This window comes from Leiobunum rupestre, chromosome 9 (genome assembly GCF_980474605.1).
Source record: "Leiobunum rupestre chromosome 9, qqLeiRupe1.1.hap1, whole genome shotgun sequence".
In the NCBI taxonomy this organism is placed as follows: Eukaryota; Metazoa; Arthropoda; class Arachnida; order Opiliones; family Sclerosomatidae; genus Leiobunum; species Leiobunum rupestre.
Window position 1 is genome coordinate 41,700,013 of NC_143392.1, and position 19,468 is coordinate 41,719,480.

General features: G+C 41.7%; 1 long non-coding RNA gene across 1 annotated transcript; it reads right to left on the reverse strand.

The window, feature by feature from the left end:
• Positions 1-10,050: 10,050 nt before the first annotated feature.
• Positions 10,051-10,628, reverse strand: LOC149927834 (uncharacterized). The gene is made up of 2 exons (XR_016474035.1): positions 10,394-10,628; positions 10,051-10,298 (listed from the first exon to the last, which is right to left on the reverse strand). It is a non-coding gene; the product is annotated as an uncharacterized LOC149927834 (long non-coding RNA).
• Between the last annotated feature and the right edge of the window lie 8,840 nt (positions 10,629-19,468).

Genomic DNA, 19,468 nt, shown 5'->3' on the forward strand with positions numbered 1-19,468 from the left:
TTAATACCGATGGAAACACCTGACCCAGATTTAGAAGCGAAAGCGTGGTCGTAAGAATACGGCCAGTGTTTCCAGAGGTAAGACGCACCAAAACCGCTCGTAACGTTAGTTTCTTGGAAACAGACTATATCGGGGAAAGAATTTTGTATAAAAAGGCGGGCGCGGGTATTGGTCTCGGGGGTGCCTATACCCCTCACATTGAAAGAATAAATGGAAAACATTATAATAAAAAAGAAAAATGAAAATAAAAATAAAAAGCGCGTAACAAATCGAGAACCGAAATTAAATTTAGAGAGGGCAAGGAAACATAGATTTAACCAAAAGACATAAAAAGTCCAAGAAATTACTTCGACGATCCCGATTCATTCTGGAGCTCCCTGAGAATTCGTCTTTCCCACTGATACACAGCTTGTTTTGACATTCGGGACAGGGGACTTTTTCGAAAGGCTGCGTCATTCTTCCTGATGTCATTTAGTTGTTTTAGGAGAGCAGCTGGAGAGTTGGTATGCTGTCTTACGTGTTCAAGAATTGGAATTTTTGATCGGTACATGCTGTCAAACAGGCTAACGAGGGATGAGTCGGATAGTGGAGCAGAGTCTTGATTAAGTTGATTGGAGTCAGAGTCGAGGAAGTCTTCTAAGTCATTCTGGGAGGCCACGCTGGAGTTAGACGACGCCGATTTTTGCGACATCACTTTCAGGGGATCGCGCTGTACTACGGAAACTTTGTTCGGAGGACCGGACAATTCCGGTTGAGGCAATTGACGTTTATTCTTATTAAGCACGGTAAAACCTGGAGGGTGTTTTTTAGCTGGAGAGCTGATAGGATTTTTGAAGACGCTCATGTTATCTTCGTTATTTTCGGAGACCGGTATGATAGGGGTCATATCGACTTCAGGAAAGGGAGATTCCAAATCACTTGGGTCAGTCATCGGAACATCCATTGATGACTCTTTTACGATTTCCACAGTTTTAGGAGCGGTTTCTTCTGTTTCCGGGTTACGGATGCGTCGCGGACCCTGGTCGCGTGTGTGACCCGGTTCCTGGCAGTTGTGGCATTTTATTTCGGTAGAAACAAAAAACGTATAGCGAACGTCATCAAGGTCCGTAAAAACTCTTTCGGGTAGATTTTCTCGGGCTTTAGAGGTTGGAAATTTCATCATAACCTGCCTGCGAAAACTTTGCAAGGCGGGAAAATCCGGATCAGCGAAAGAGGCCCGGAGAGTTTTTATTGGGCCTACAACGGTACCATAAGCCGACATTAGGTCTCTGAGGTTGGCGTTCTCGAAATGAGAAGGAACGTCGGACACGACTACACGAGTCGGTGGAATTCCAATTGGATGGCACTGGACGAGTGTTTTGCCATGCATGGGAAGGCCATTGGTGATCAGATCAGTGGTTTGAGAAGAATAATTGAAAAGTACCTTGTACCCTTCAAATCGAATGGATTTAGGCCGGATTAGTAGCGATTTTTAAAGCATCCATGAATTCTTTGTTCGAGTACGGATATATCGACGAGTCAATAAGAATCCCGTGCGAGGCGGTGATTTTCTTATTGAGTTGGCCGGGATCGTGTGGTCTGGATCGGTAGGATTTCTTGGATTGGATCTGGCGAGCGTGGTTCAAGTCGGGTTGTTGGTTGAAATTTCTGGTAGTTACACCGGAATACGATGGTCTGGTTGATTTATTTGGACGAGTAGGGTTATGAAGTTGCGAGTTCTAAGACATCTCGACGTTAGGCTTAGAGCCGAAGCGCGAGATTTTAAAATAAGAAATTCCGCGCGCGCGCGAAATTAAAAACTTTCAAAAGCTACGAAGCATAAAAAGGTAAACAAAATTGGAGAATAAAAGTTAATCTATAAAAATCAGGTTTGATACACATAAGTTTGGCCAAATGAAATGTTTACAAATATTTTTCAAGTTCATTTACATTAACGTTCCAAGTAGTATTAAAATGATCAATTTCGTTATGTTTACGAGCGAATGTGAGGGCCAAATTAACGCGAGAAACGAACCTGCCGCGGAACCGATTAAAAATTAATTTAGAGAAGTCGGAAGGGTTACGATTGAGGGGATTAGCATAGCCATCATACAGGCCGGTCCGGTATAGAGTGTCTTTCAGGAGAATAAAGGCCACGTTGTAAGCGCGATGGGGCCGAAAATCGGGGACTAAAAACCAATAATGATAGGGACTGTGAGAATGACCTAATAATTTAGATAACAATTTATTCACGTCAATCAGGATGGTCGAGACAATTGGGCAAGCGTAGAACATGTGGAGTACGTCCCCGACAGCCGGACAAAATGAGCAGTCCCGAGTCGGATAGGTATCGGGGTCGAAATGGTGGAGCCGTGTTGGAACGGGGAGAGCGTCATGAAGCAAACGCCACTGAGTGGCGTTTTCGTGTCGGGCAGAAAGAGGACTGACCGTGTTCACGTTCCAAAATTTATTGGATTTCGGACTGGAAAGATCGGTTGGAAGAATCGGTCTTTGAAAATCAAACGCTAGGCGAATGATGTGCGAGTAGGCGGTGCGTGAAATACCGGAGCCAGAGAGATAGAGAGACGTAGTCGAGGATCCGGGTATTTTTAATACGACAGTCGGCGAAAGAGAGTCACCAAAAGTATGACCATCTCGAACACCGCAGGCATCAAAGACATCGGGGAAAGCTGAGGGGACGGCTTTTTGCAGCACTCGAAATGCTTTGACGGCCAGGCGAGAGACGCAATCGGGAGATGAAACGAGAGCGGGTACGCGACGCCACCAGAGAGAGTCGGAGTCGATGAGGTCGAGAATGGAGGAAACTCCTTCTCGAGCGAAACGTTCAAAAAACGTCCCGGAAAAAGTGGTATTGTCGGGATAGGTAATAGCCGGGTTATCAAAGAGAGGGATGTCGGACAGAGTTTCTATACTGGCGCCATCGAAAGATAGCTTGAAATTAAGGTGAGATAAATTATCGGACAGTGAGGCGAAATACTTTGAATGGCAGGGACGCGATTTGTTCGTTATAAAATGGGTGTTAAGGGAATTGGAAATTCCAGTCGTGAGAGCCGAGGCCGTGATGTGGTTCGGATGGGTAGCTGAGGTATTCAAAAGTTGCGCAACGTGAGCGACGCGAAAGCTGGCAATTTTTTCAGAGATCGAGACTAGGCCGAGGCCACCAACTTGTTTGGGGAGAAGACAATAGTCTCTTTTCACCCAGTGCACTTTGTCCCAAACAAAGGCTTCGAGGGCTTTTTGACAACGAGTAACGAAATCCGCTGGAGGGTTCAAAACTTTCAATTTGTGCCACAAGACACTGGCGGCCAATTGATTGGCTATGCTAACGCGACCGTATAGAGAGCAGTGAGGTTTAATGGGACGCCACCGTGCCAGAACCCGAAGGAAAGATTCTTAGAGCTCGGTCCAGTTCTTTGAGAGCACGGAAGGACTATTACCTAGAAAGACTCCCAGGAGTTTACAGCCTTCGGAAGACCAACTAAACCCCAACGGGCTATCCATACGGCCGCGCCAGCTACCACACCAGAGACCGACGGTTTTTAGATTGTTAACGTGAGCGCCGGAACGAACGGAGAAGATGTCGAGGCAGGATCTTAATTTAAAGAATTCCGCATTATTTCGGATGATGGCGGTGAGGTCGTCGGCGTAAGTACCATTAGTGAGTTGGCGATGAGGCGGTAGATCGTTTGGGCGGGCTAATTCAGAATCAAGATGGCAACGGAGAGGTTCGATAGTGATAGAAAATAAAGCGCCAGAAAGGGGTCAACCTTGGCGAATGCCGCGGTTAAAATTAACAGAAGGAGTGAGCAAATTATTAATTTTGATGTGAAAGGACGAATTAGCGTAAAGCATAGCGAGAGGGCCGGAAAATTCCAAAGGAAAGACGAAAGCGAGAAGAGTATCGAAAAGATAATCGTGAAAAATCGTGTCGAATGCTTTCTCGGAGTCAATGTTGACGAGAGCGAGAGGTTCATCATTGGCGTCTGCGAGATCAATGAGATCCCGCAAAACGTTTAAATTATCAAAAATAGTGCGAGAGGGGATCGAATAAGATTGGGAGGGGGAAATTATGTCAGTAAGAACGTTATTAAGGCGGAGGGCGAGAACTTTAGCGAAAATTTTGTAGTCGACGTTTGTCAAAGAAAGGGGACGCCAATTGCGGAGATTGCGAGGGTCACCTTTCTTTGGCAAAAGACACATAACTGACTTCGAGAAAGCATTGACGTACGGCGAGGATTTTGAGTCTTTAAGAAGTTCAAGGTAGACTTGGTACAGAGCAGGACCTAAGTCATCCCAAAATGTCGAGTAAAATTCAGAAGGCAACCCATCCAGCCCCGGGGAACGACCCCGTGACATGGATTTAAGGGCTCGGGTGAATTCGTGGAAAGTATAAGAATTTTTGAGGGAGTCTTTGGAATCGGTAGAAAGCTGAGGCAGATTTTGAAGGAGCGGCGGTAAAGCGGAGGAGTGTACAGAGTCGGAATTTGGATTTGAGTAGAGTTCAGAATGAAAATTGGTAACAGTTCGGAGATTAAATCGCCATTGGGGTCAAAAACGTTGTCCAGCGGCTTCACGGCGAGGTCCACCGGAAGAACTCTGCAGAAGGGGCGTCGACATTGGCTACGTGTGTCATACGACTCTGGAGCAGTGAGTCTTTCGCTCGAATATTTAAAGCGTCGTTTAATTGGTTACGAATTTCTTTAGCTTCGAGGCTTTCAGGGTCGTTCAGAGAGTGAACTTCACGCTGTAAGTCACGCAGGCGGGAACGTTCTAATTTGAATCGACATTCGAAAAAATCGCGACATATCGATCAAGCGGCGGGTTTGAAATCGTCGAACCACCATTGAGACCACGAGCGGCCTTTGGTGTTCGAAAGCTGTTCTCTGATTGAATGACGGATGAAAATCTGGACGTCGCCGACAAAGTCGGGATCATCGAGAGCTTTAACATCGAGTTTCCAATAGGCCGGTTTTAAGCGTACTTTGGAAAACGGACTAGCGAGGCGTAAAATGACTGGGCAGTGATCGGAGAAAGGGCATACGTCATGAAGACAGGCCCTAACTGGGGTAGTACTGTCGACGTAAAAGCGGTCTAGGCGCGCCCGAAAGACACGACCATGCTGAGGGACGGAGGTCCAGGTATAGGAACGGGTATTAGGCTGAAAAATTTTAAAGGCATCTTGCAAATCCTGGCCATTAACGATGGAACGGAGGGACTGCAAGACGTTCGTACGACGGTCGTTACAGTTACGACGGTCTAGGGATTCATCGAGAGTACAATTAAAGTCCCCATTTAAAATAATCGATTCCCTGGCAGGTACGTTTTCAAGGAGAGTTTTTAAGTATTCTAAAACGTCTAACGCAATTTTGTCGTCATTAGACGGAATATAAACGGAGATTACATGTGTGAAATTTTGAGGGGTAAATTCGAAACGAATATAAACTAGGTAACTTAAGAAAATTTTGACATCGCGAACGGAAGAGAGGTATTGGGGATTCACACCGATGGAAACACCAGAACCAGATTTGGAGGCAAAAGCATGTTCAAAAGAAAAAGACCAGTGTTTCCAGAGGTAAGAGGCCCCAAATTCCACCTTAACGTTAGTTTCTTGAAAGCAAATAATATCGGGATTAGAATTTTAAAGAAATAAACGCGCGCGAGTATTGGTCTCAGGGGTACCGATACCCCTAACATTTAAGGAATAAATTGAAAACATTAAAATGACAATAAAGTTCATAACTAGCGGAGAGAATAAGAGTTTACTTGGCCGACTCAGATTGTAACGCTTTCATAATTTTGCGCTCCCATTGGTAAATCGCCTGCCTTGACATGCGAGAAAGCGGACTTTTACCGTGGGAGGCGTCGGATTTCCGGATTCCGTCCAGTTGTTTCAGGAGGGCGGCTGGCGAGTCGGTGTGCTGACGAACGTGGACGAGAATGGGGGTTTTTGACTTGTACATCGCGTCGAAAAGGCTGGCTAAAGAGGCATCACTAAGCGGAACGGATGAAGTAGAAACGGCGTCAAGCTCCGAGTCGATGAAGTCGGATATGTCATTGTTGGAGGTGACGCTGGCATAAGATGAGGCTGATGATTGAGAATGAGCTTTGGTTGATGTCTCAACAAGAGAAAATTTCGTCGGGGGTTCGGATGGGTGATCCGCCAATGGTTGCCTCTTATTTTTGTTCAAGACAGTAAACCCAGGAGGGTGTCGACGGGTGAGGGAAGAGACGGGAGTCTTGAACTTCTCCATAGCAACATCCGGGACTTCGGTGTTTGGTGCAATTGGTGGCATGAAAGATTATCACCGACATTTTGGGATGCCAAGGTGTTATGCGCAGTGGCGTTAACAACCTCTTTCGGAGAGGTAGCGCTATCATCACCGGATGGAATTCCTCCAGCGCGAGCTTTCGGACAGTGATCACGGGTGTGGCCCAACTCATGGCAAGAGTGGCACTTGATGTCGGTGGATACAAAGAAAGTATGCGGCGCATCGTCGAAGTCGACGCAAATACGTTCGGGCAGCATTTCACGAGCCTTAGATGTTGGGAATTTCATCATTACTTGACGACGGAAACTCTGAAGAGCGAGGAGCTCTGGGTCGGCGTACGAGGCTTTCAGGTTCTTGATTGGGCCGACGACGGAGCCGAAGTCCGACATAATAGCGCGCAGGTCCGAGTTATCAAAATGCGTTGGTACATCCAAAACCACCACACGCGTTAGTGGGGTTCCGATAGCGTGGCATTGAACAATGTAATTGTCGGGCATGGGAAGGCCATTAGTTTTCAGATCCGTAGCCCATGTGGCATTGATAAAAAATAGTTGGAAGGTACCTTGAATTCTGGCGAAGGAATGAATCTGACTGGGGTTCGTCACTGCTTTTATGGCGTCGATCAGTTCTTTATTTGAGTATGGATAAATAGCGGAGTCGATTAAAATACCGTGTGCGGCGGTAAACTTCTTGTTCGTTGAATTTGAAGTATTCGGCTTGGAGTGAATAACGTATTTTTTTTGTTGAATGCGGTTTGGGCGATTCGTGTTGGGTTGTCGTACATTCCTAGCGGCGATGTTGGCGAAGGATGATCGGTTCATGTTGGTTGAATTCGAGTTCGAGTTGAGTGGGTTAGGCTTGGCGGAGTCCGCCAAGATAGAGTCGGGTGGCGCGAGACCTTTTGAAGCCATCGGCGCGAGAATTGAAAGTTGAAACTCCGCGCGCGCGCGAAATTAAAAACTTTCAAAAGGCACGAAGCCTAAAAAGACGAAAAATCGGCTTTTTCGCGAAAACTAGTTTTCCGATAATCGCTCGGAAAACCGAAAATATCGGTTCTTTTGGGAAAATTCTTTCACCAAAAGGAAGCAGAAACCTTCACGAACCGGAAATATATAAAAATTAAGCCGTTACGGCACTTTAAACTATAGAAATAATCTTAAAATCGGGAGCGTTAAAAAGCACGAGAGAGAGAGAGAGAGAGAGAGAGAGAGAGAGAGAGAGAGAGAGAGAGAGAGAGAGAGAGAGAGAGAAATGTCTAGACTCTCGACGTTTCGTTTTATCCCTCTCTATACTGTCAACCACCTCTTTTAAAAAACAGTATATTATGGCTTTCTCGGCAGTCGAAGAATAAGGCGATTGATTAATTTATTTAAATGGCACCGGTTTCCCCTGAGGGTTCATTATATGTACTTGCACCGTATCGAAATACCGTTTGGAGACTCACGAAAGAACCTTCTACGGGGACAATCCTAACAAGAGGGACGAGCGTATCACCCACCATTTGGTCTTCGACGAAATTAGTGTAAACGTAGAGTTGAGGGGGTATTTGAAAACCTATACGGGCCAGTCTAACCCCTTTCCAAAGATTGAATTTCAGGATCGAAGCCCAATGTCATGGCTAGGCCACAATGGAAATGCACTAGTACGTCATGACAATAGGGGGTTATACGGACTCGCCGCGTGATTTTGTTATATTGGAGAGACGTCTTCATATCTTTAATCATTTCGTTTATTACCTTGATTACATGCTCGATGGAAGAATAGTATCCTATGGGTACCCTATAAACGTGGGGGGTCCCGTCGGGTCTTCTCGGTTGAGCTTCGCATTCAGCGATTTGGGCTTCGCCCGAAAGAGTTTTCCCGTCTTTGGTGATATCGCTAATCTGCTCAGTCTTTTTTCCTTTCGGGTTTTTTTTTCCGCGGCGTGACATTTTTAAGCGTTATACCCAAGGTAGGTTGATCGGCTTGAAGCGGCTCGCGGAGTGGCAAGTCTCCGGTTCATTTTGTCTGACTTTGACTTGAGACGGGTAACATTCGACGGGGGGGGGGGTTTTCGTCGAAAACCAAGAAAAAAATCGTGTTTTGCCCCTCGAGAACGTTGAAGAACGCGCTAGTATAATTAATTTCAGCGAGCCCGCATTCCCAAGATCCCTCCAATTCACGGGTTTCGGTAACGCGGAGGTATACGTCGCCATCGTATTGTCGGCGTATATCTGCATGCTAGCGTTTGAAGGTAATGTCAGATACATCTTTTTTCTTGACACACGAGTTCGTGTTCGCTGGATATCCTACGTAACTCACGAAATATTCGATCTGATTTTTACGTTTACGCGACTTGAGAATTTTATCGATCTTGAATAGACGAGGTTAAGCGACTAATTGTAGTTCTTTATGATAGTATCGTCCTTTTATTGGTTCACCCGTTAAATCCTCGATCGTGTAAAGGGGCGGGTCTAAATTCACGAGATGGGTGATTTTAAAGACTTCTTTAGACCAGTTACCGGGGTAGGCTTTATCGAAGACCCCTTTGTATTTACTGACCCGACAAAATTCGCCGACTTTAAGTTTGGGTAGACGCCGACTTTTCACGGGGATCTCCTTTTAAATTGTTTTAAATACTTCAGGATATTGTCCGGTTTTACGTCTAGGGGCGCCATTTTGATCATCGAGTGTTCCCTAGTATTGTAGCTCCGAATTAAATAAGGGAGGACGTCCAAGTATCGATAGGTGTTATTTGCCGTGAAATATTTATACATTTTCAACTCTAGCGTACGATTTAGTCTCTCGACCATACACGTTTTAGTGTTATCGTTTTCGCTAGTAAAGAATGTAATTTTTTACTTTTAAGGAAATCCTGGTATTTTCCCCCCATGGTCTCCCCCCCACCCTTGGTCGGTTTGAACTTTAAGACGCGTGAGATCCTCGAATATTTTCTCGGTCGCGGCGATTACGTCTTCGGCTTTCTTACTTTTTATACGGACGGCCCACACGCGTCGCGAGAATGTATCGATACACACGAGTAGGTAGTTATAGCCCGAATTGTGTTCGGAAATGTCTCTCATGTCGGCTAAGGGCCCGGTGCAGAGACGATTTAAAAATTATCGTAACTTTACGAGGCTTGTAAAGTTACGATAGCGGATTTACGATGTCGTAAAATTACGATTTTGTAAATCGAAATCGCGGTGCAGAGACAATTTTTCGGGCTCTCGTAAATGACGAGTCTGGTATTTGGGAACCTGTTTTTGTTTAGGCTCCGCCCACTTATTGCCCAATGAGAAAGCGTTATATTGACGCAAAAATTTAAACATTTGTTTGAAGGCTCAACTCTATTTTAAAAGTTACTTATTTTTTGTGATTTTACACATTTTAAGAAAACAAGTTAGCTGAAAGTATTTTTTTGAGAAAGAATATGGGGAAAATGAAACCAGGTGAAGAGAGACAACCAAACTTTAGTACAAGAGAACTTCAAGCAATTATTAATTGTTTGGAAGCTAGGCCTGATTTATTGAAAACCTACAAAAGTAGTGAAGATGTGAGAAGGCCTGGGCAGAAATTGCCCACGAAATTGCCTGTATATATGGGTATGGGCCTCATTAGAGCGACAGTAAAAATAAGAGCTAAGTGGACTGATTACAAAAGCACCGTTAAAAAAAGGAGGTGTCCGTTTGCCGTTTAATAAGTGAAGCTGCGTTGCACGGGATTAGAGGAGTTGATAGTTCACAAGTCAGGCACCAGGTTGGTTGTTTGTGCAAAGCTAGTGTTTTGAAATGAAACCACAATAGTCTAATTAAATTTTAATGAAAAGCTAGAAAATCCTCCATTGTAACAAGTGAAAATATTTCAGTGTAGCACGACTCATTGGCACTCCTAACTCTGGACTATTTCGGGTTACTCCCCTCAATATGCCAGCAAGTGTGGGTGGTGACGCTATAGATTTTTCACTGAAGAGACATGGTAAAATGGGCTTAGAAGTAGAATCACAGTTTCATTGGTTAAACATAATCTTGTTTAGCTTCCCAAATTGATGAGCTTGCATGAGAAAAGAAGTTTAGAAATATGGAAGAGTTGGTCGCAGATATTGGTACATTTCAATAAGGTCACGTAAAAACTATCAAGTCCTTTACCTTATTTGTACTCTCATAAACAGATGCAAGAGCAATGGGTAGTGAAAACCCATTTCCTCCACCTAGGCCTACAATGAAACCTATAGGGCTCAGTTTCTTGTTTCAAAGGCAGATCTGATACTGATATCGTTGTTCACATTTTGCCAGAACAATCTGAGTACATGATTTTCACAGGTTTAAAGCTTGGTTCACATACGTTAGCAGCTTTTCCATTTTCTCTGTGTTCTTGCGTTCCACAGCACTACAGTAGGCCGAGTGGGAAATGAGAAAATACAGAAAATTTATCCCAGTGAACCAAGTTTAACAATTTGAAAATTTAAAAAAAAACTTAAATTGGGTATTAAATTTTAGTGGGAAAGACTTTTAAGATAAATGTAAGTACATTATAAAGTAATTTTGGGTCAAATATTCAGGGGAAAATCTACAAAACTCAAGTTAATTTGAACGATAATAATTGTGGCTATACCGTGGAATGTGGTGGATAAAGACTTTTGAAAATATTGATAAACTCACGTGACAGTTCAAAAATAAGTCACAAAAGGCAAACTACCAGACACCCAGCACCTAAGCCTTCTTTAACAGCTGCTAACAGCTTAGAAAAAACAGCTCAGTCAGTTGTGAATTATCAAGAAAGGTTAAATGCAATTTTGGGTTCAATACTTTCCGAAATGGTAGCCAAACGGTCACAAGATGCCTAACTTGGCATTGCATTTTCCAATCATTTAGAAAATGCAAATAGAATTCTTATTGGCATTCACAATACTCAAGTACCTGTTGAAAATCTTTACCTTGGTGTTACATCAATTCCACTTCCTAACCCTAAAACAAAAAATCATTGATATGTCTAATCTTTCAAAATAAAACTGGTGTAAATTATTAATTACTTATCTTTAGCACTAAGATTGATGTTTTCAAATATATTATCATCCTTTCATATGCATTATTTCCATCTATTTATATTTTGTAAACCACTCTATAAACTCATTGTTCATTATGTACCTCTTTCATTTTTCACAGCTGTTATTTTTTTTACTCTGATCAGCTGGTTTTTTTTCTAATAAGAAGCCTCCATCTACCCACCAGATTTTTTTCGCAAAATAAAAGGCGCCCTTTTTGAATTTTTAATTATTCAAATAAATTACCATGTTTTCTTTTAATATATTTTTTTATTGGCGAAGAGCAATTAATTTACATTGAAAAAAATATTTGAAAGTAATCAACGAATAACATATTATTGAACCAGTAATAAATAACAAAGAATAATATCACAAGAGAACAAAATCATTGGAGTTATTAGAGAAACTAGAGTTTTTAGTTCCAAAATTAGAATCCTTGACCACGTGATTACATTATAAGAAAATTTGTTGTACAAGTATGTCCCCAAATTAAATTTAATAATGGGAGAGGGCAGTTTTAATTTTAAAAATCAAATCATATCGTAGAAAACTGAAATTATTCTTGATGTAAATTTCTTTGTCCATTCAAGTTTTCCACCAATTGATTTAAAATTTGATTAGCCCGAGCATATAATTGAGCACTAGTGAGTTGACATGGGGGATCCTGTTCGCTTGTGCCATCTCGTTCTTCTACCATTGCCTCGGGCATTTCCACACCCTTGTCAAGGTAGAAATTTTACAAGATGACACAAGCGAATACAAATTTTCAAACCTTAAATCTGGGGCATACAGCAAATTGCCTCCTTAATCACTCCATGATCCTTGATACTGTGTATCTCTCGCCCATGTGGCCGTCACCCACTGTATACTTCCAGTCACGTAAAAATTCAAGCAAATAAGTATCTATAGAAAATAACAATGATTAGAAGTGGCAACATATGAGCATTAAAGAGCAACAAAAGGTAGGAAAATGTTAAAAGACCAAATTATTTTACAATGTTTTACACTCGGTTATTTTCCCTATGCAAATTTTTTATCCTCCGATGGTACATCTCCTAAAAACTGACCCTATACCACAAATTTTCTCTGGTTTTGTTTTGCACCCCTAGCTCACGAAAGGGTTGAGGTATCTTCCTTCCCAGATATTTTCTTCAAACTTTGCCCAATCGCTTTTCTTACTCATTTACTACTCAAAATCTAAGCCTAGATAAATATCAGTTTTGAGTATGAAAGAGTAGGATTAAAATATGTATTCCAAAAGGTTGTACAAAGAGTTAACAGAAGTGTTTGTCATATAATAGTAGTAAAAAAAATTACATAGTGATAAAAAATATATTCCTACCTGGGAAGCTGCAGATAGGGGTCTCAATGGTTCATGGTCAAGGTCGGGCCTTGGCTCTTTCAAAAGTTTAATGAATACCCTTTTTGGAAGTCGATAAGTTGCTAAAAACTCTGTCTGACCAAAGGGTCTGGTCTCTTGTGATAAATACACTCATTTCCAACTGGTTCAACAACGTTTATTCCTCGATTAATTTCCTCAGCTCTTCGCATCGCGAGCAGAGTGACAAACTCCGCCATTTTTGTCATCAATATTTCGCGTCGTTTACGTCTTTACGAGACCTCCTGAGTACTCGTAACTTTACGAGCGAAAGTCACTCGTAAAGTTACGAGCCTATTGTCTCTGCACACCATTTTCGCAAAAAAAATCGTAAGTTCTTTGGCTACGCCCACTTCCTCGTAAATTTACGAGGATTGTAAAGTTACGAGAGTGAAAAAACGTCTCTGCACCGGGCCCTAAGTCCATTTGAAACTGATCGCCTATATTCGTCACGAAAACCTTGCTCCTTTCGTTAACCATTTTTCTACCGTTTCCCGGGGAATACCTCTGTCTTTCACCGCCTGATAAAGTTTTTCCAATCGTAATATTTTTTTTCAAGACTGTCTCGGGGTTAGAAACTCTTCCCATATCGGTTGTTCCGTCTTCTTTTTTATCGCGCTTCTCTTGATAACCCCTTTCGATTAGGTCCGGGGTTTAATTTCGAGCGGTGTCCGAACGACGGATGCTTTTCTAGGCTTCGTCGAAAATGTTAATTTTTTTTCTTCACTCGGGGAATGGTTTTCTTGAATGATACCGTTGCCCTAAACAAGGCGTCGAACTCGTTCCAACCTATGGGGGGAGGCGTTCGTTTCCTATTTTTAGCCCCGACGCCGTAACTTACGAGCGTGGCGAGGTCTGACCCGGGCACGCGCGTCTGGTCTATAAACAATTCGCCTTCACTCGACCAGGAAACTCTATATCCTAAACTAAGCAGTTGGTTAACTAACTCCTTAGCGCTCGCCCTAAACTGAATCGGTAGGAGGTTTAAAGCAAGTCTCGGCTCCTATATGTTTCGAATTTCGCTCAAAAGATGTCGACTTAGTACTAAATCTAAACAAGCTGCTAAGCTACAATGAATCCTAAAATCAGATCCCTTGCTGCTGATTGGTTGTTTTTGTGACGTATTAACATACACTATATATAATTTTAGTCATATATTTTTATACAAAAATATATTATAATTTGAAATCCACTTACTGAATGAGGTGTGTGCATTTTTTATAGAACGTATAACAGGCTGTCTGCTTCATCTTTAGTTTCGTGTAGACAAATATCTCGTGATTCGTTTTGTTTTGATAAATATTAATACTTTATACTTATATTTTACTTAATTAATTATCGCGATTTCATAAGAAAAATGGCAAAGAGTTCAGGTAAGATCATTTAATTTAGAAAGTATGTAGAATTCCACTAATTTGTGATCATTGTTAGGCTCTAAACACAGAATTACTTTGAATGAAGTGTTCTATAATTCATTCCAATTGGAAAGGAATAAAAGAGGGATGACAGGGGATCAATTCCTACTATTCCTTCTTGGCAAACCGTATGTGAATTTAGACAGCTATATTTTAGGATTGTGATTTAATTATTTAATCTAATTGAAACTCAGAAAGGAAAATCCATCTGATAATTCAGCATTGAGAAAGACCAGGTCATTTGGGTGTCAGACTGAAACGTTTGTGTCAAAAATAGACCACAAACACACGCAAACCGACATTAAAATATTTAGAGACTTTGAAAACCAAACGGATAATGTTACTTTCATTCAACCAACAAAAACATATGAAAGACAACCTAGACCTAGAAAGTTGTTACTCTTCTCATTTTGGAACGTTCAATAAATAATGTCTTTATATTTCTAATTTAGAACCAGTATCCCATTTGACGTATGGTTTGGCTGTTGAGTCAACTGAGTCAACACCAGAAAAGCAAAAAGAAGGTGATAATCATTTTTACTCAACACCAACGACTCCCACAACAAGCAAGAAACCAATTAGGAGTAAAGCTCTATTTCAACTAGGACTTGCAAATGTTTCTCCAATGTATGTTTTAACCGCTTAGATTCTTCTAAATTTATATTTGTTTAGTAATTTTTATTTGTAACGTTGTTTTGTAGTAAAGAGTATGCGGTTGTGAGTGAAGAGACGGTTTTTCAATCACTAGATTTGCTAAATCCTGACCAAAATAGGTTAGCCAGTGACGAGGAGCATCAAGTACATGGGGATTTTGAGTCTATGGAGTAAGTTTATTTATCATATGATAGGCTAAGACACACTTCTCTGTGTGTAACATCCTATTTTGTGCAAGGTTGTTCAAAATTCATTTTGGAAATGTATTTTCATTTTGACATTGAAGGAATATTTTAAATTTTGCATTATTTCTGGATTCGGGTTATGATAACTATAACCAATTTTGAATGCAATGCACTCACGTCGTCAGTGCACAATAAATTATAAATTTATGTTAATAATAAAAACACAGTATTTTGAAAAACCATTTCCAAAATGGATATGTACTTTTATTTTGCATTTGGAGGAAAAAAATATAAATAATCCTAATGTTGTGATATTATTGTAGAATTTTGGAACAATCGGAAAATGAGCTAAACTTTTCCCACACTTTTACTGAGGGTGATATTTCAGATGATGATGTAACATGAATTATCTAAACTTTTCTTGGATATTTTGGTTAATAAAAATCATTTTGAACCTTTGAAATAGGGTCTTAAAGACGTAGAGCCAGATGTTGATGAAATAGAATCTGAGATGGGATCTTTGGTGAGTGAACCTACTTTAAGAGTAAGTTATTTTAAATGTGAAGTATTCAGGGAAATTGTTTTCCAATATTATGTGTACTTTTTTAAACGCCTTTGGAACCTATTAAACACAATGTCAAAGACTCATTTGCAATAGTATACCACCCTACATTGATTGAGTTAGTTAAGAAGGCCTACGGTACAAAGTGCAGAGGTTGTTCTGAGCCACTCAATTATGAAACAAAATTGTATGGAACTGCCATACATATTTTGTACCAATGTTCTGGACCTGGGAGTGATGCAAAAAGGCACACTAAAGTATGTTTTCATCTATTGATTTGAACTGAATTTGTAATATTGGTAATATTATATTTAACTTCCTGTATAGGGGAAATGGATGAGTCAACCTCTTTTCCATAGCTTAGAAACTGGAAACGTAACCATAGCCAGTTGCATACCATTGTCTGGGAATATGTATGGAAAGATCGCCTTACTTATGAGACATGCCAAAATATTTTTTTCAAGCAAAATACGTACTATAAGTAAGTTTACATTTTATTTCCAATTCCTAATAGATAACATGCATTATATAAATTTGTGGGGAATCTCGGAGAGCTGGTGGTGGGCCAGTTGGGTGACGATCAGCCGGTGGATTTGTTGAACCTATGCCAGGAGTTTTCTTCCCTGTTTTCCTTAGAAGAAGGTAGTACAGGGGTTCTGCGTCATCGTATTAGACTTAAACCTGGGACTGTTCAGTCTCCGAGACAACCATTTCCCCGTAGTCCGCACGAAAATGACCTGATTGATTAGGAGGTCGCTGAGATTTTTAAGTGTGGGGCGTTCGGCCTTCGAAAAATCCCTGGGCTTCTCCGGTGTAGTTAAAGGGGAAAAAATGGGGAGTATCGATTTTACATTAACAAGGCTACCATTGGTGATCCTTTTCCTATTCCCCTTATCAATGAGGTTTTAGATTGGGTGGGTATGAATATATATATCAATCGGCTGGACCTTAAGTCCGGGTTTTGGCAGGTAGAGATTGCTCCTGAGGATGTTGAAAAGACCGCCTTCATTACTAGGGAAGGGAAATTTGAGTTTCTGGTGATGCCTTTTAGGTTAACTGCTGCTCCGGCCGCGCGTTTCAGCGCCTGATGAATAGGGTCCTGCGGTATGCAAAACGCTTTGGTATTTCGGTATACTTAGGGCTCGTTGCAAAAGTCTGCTTTGCTAGAATCGCACATGTTAAATTCCATGGGCAAGCAGTTTGGCTAGGCTTCATTATCAGCGGGGAAGGGGTAAAATTGGATCCTGGGAAAGTGAAGGCCGTCAGTGAGCTTCCTCGTCCTAAGAGTCTTCGGCAGGTCTCTCGGTTTCTGGGAATGTGCGGATGGCATTCTAGGTTCATCCCACATTTTGCTACCCTGGTTGCACATCTGAATAAGTTAAAGTGGAAGGGTTAGGGTTGGAAGTAGGGTCCTGAGCAGGGTTTGAAGGACCAGGTTTCCTGTGCTACTGTGCTCCGCGTGCCGAGGGTAAATTCTTTGTGACTACCGATGCTAGTGGGATTGAGCTTAGTGGCATGTGGTCTTAGGTACAGCAAGGGGAAGAGGTTCCTTAGGCGTACGTTAGTCGGCTACTCCGGAGGGCTGAGTTTTGAATTATAGTACCGCTGAGCAGAAGAGTTTGACAGAGGTGTTTACCGTGGAGAAGTTTCGTCACTATCTTGAGGGTCGGGAATTCAGGGTTGCTTGAGACCATCAAGGCCTGTGCTGGTTGCTTAAATTACGAAACAAGAAGAGTTGGCTGATGAGATGGGCGCTCCGTTTGCAGAAGTTTTTGCCCTTCGAAGTCTTCCATCCTGTTGTCCGGTTAATTCCTGCACTGACGTTAACATCATGGATCATGGCGTTCCCGAGGTGCCCGAGGGTCCTTTTCACAATACTCTGGGCGGGGTGCATTCTTTGGTCTGTGTAGGAGGTTGAATGGCGGCTCCCGGAGGTGGTTTCCCTGCATAAAATAGTGGAGACTCAAGGGGTTGATCCTTTCTTGGTAACGGTTAGGCAGCGCGTGAAGTCGGGAACTAGTCCGGAGGGGCTGTTCCGCAAGGCCATAGATGGCAAGTCGGGCAAGGTCTGGTCCTGGTGGGTATCGATATGATGGGGCCTCTTCCTGCGATGAAGAATCAAAATTGTTTCATGGAGGTAATTAGAGGTTACTTCATGAAATATGTGGAGGTTTTTTCTTTCCGCAATATCACGTCTATCACAGTCCGTGAGGTCCTGGTCCAATATGTCTCGCGCTATGGTATCACGCGGGCGTTATTATCCGAAAATGGTCCGCAATTTATTTCTGGGTTGTGTGTCGCCTTTTGCATATTCGGCCTAAGCTTACGACTCAAGTCTAATTTACTATTGTCCGATACCGGTATTCGAAAAATATTGGCAGGATAAACATTTAAAAATAATAAAATACTCGATTAACCACCTGATGATAATATTTTGTTGCCACAACCTTCCATTTCCCTTTAAAAGGGCAAGTTCTTCAACAAGGCGTGGCTTTAGTCTATTTCTTAATTTTGTAAGTAACTTTCCGGTTGTACTAAACAGCCTTTCACTATCAACACTGGATGCAGGAGCTGATAGATTTATTCTAGCAAGGCTGGCAAGAATTGGGAAACGTTCTTTATTGGCGCGCCACCATTCGAAAACATTGCTTGTCTTGGGTATTTGAGGTCTGCGGATTTTTCGCCGCTAAGCGCGTAAGACCAAAGAATGTTTTTAAAATACCCAAAGAGTGATTGGCCGCGCCACGTACGCCAGACTTCAGAAGCTTTAATATTTTTTAGACGGGGGTTTTCGAGTGTAAATAAATAAAATCAACGATGTTCGATTTGTGATCGATAATATGTATCAAGTAAATGAAAAGAAACCTATTCGGATATGCTCTTTTTTTATCATATACACTTTTGTTAGGGTAGAAGAATTTATTAATATCGGCTGTACCCATATCGGTGCATCTATCTGGGAAACCGCGTTGTTCTACTAGATGGAGCTCTGGCTACAGGATTTCACCAATTGCCAGGTTTTGGCGGGAAAGAACCCCGGTGACAAGGAGCCGCCCGAAGTCTGTCATGGTCAGATGGTTACGACACCCAGCCGATGTATCATTTTTTTATAAGTTCTCTTTGTAAAAAGTATATTGAACATTAATAGCCTGTGCGATTTTCTAGTATAATTTGTATTTTAACTCTGACGTTTTACCAGTTCGACCCACATGCACTTGCAAAGAAAAAAGGCTACGCAGAAGTAGATGGCAGAAATCTCTGCCTGAAAAACCGTGGAAAAAACACTCAAGGGTCTAACAAAAGTCAAACTTTTTAGTTTGGCAGTAAACCCCAGCTTCCACACCTGAGTTGGTTTTGGAGCCATCCGTAAACCATACAACATCACCTTTGGTTCCGAGAACTGTGTTTTCAGTTCAGTCTAATTGACGTTGATAGCACACACTAAACAGATTATCAAAAAAAGGTTACTTTGGAGCCATATTGTGCGAGCCCATCAATATGATTGGTAATGAATAGATCATTTCCGAAACAATTTGGTATGGCTCCATTCCTAATTAGCAGACTTCCACCAGCCATTATGTAGTAGCCGATAGGCACCTATATGCACAGCTTCCTCTATACAGGGTGTCCACTAAAAAATGAACCAGGGCGAATATCTCAAATTCTGTCTTAGGTACGATTTGGAAATTTTCAAGTCGTGTACAAGATGTAGGGGGAAACCTACTGTGAAAAGGTCGATGACCTTGAACCATGTCTTCAAGGTCATCCAACAACTAATGCGAGAACCGTAAGTGTTAGAAAAATTGCCGCTGCTAAGCGCGCATTTCTCCCATTTTCATAATAAAAGCGAACCATTTCGACCTTTTCTTGAATAATATACATAACTTTATTATTTCTAAAGTAAAAACTAACTTTGTGCTTTGTGCTTACAAAAATGAACTTCGAATTAATATTAGGCTTAGCGTAAAATAAAATGTCATTTGAA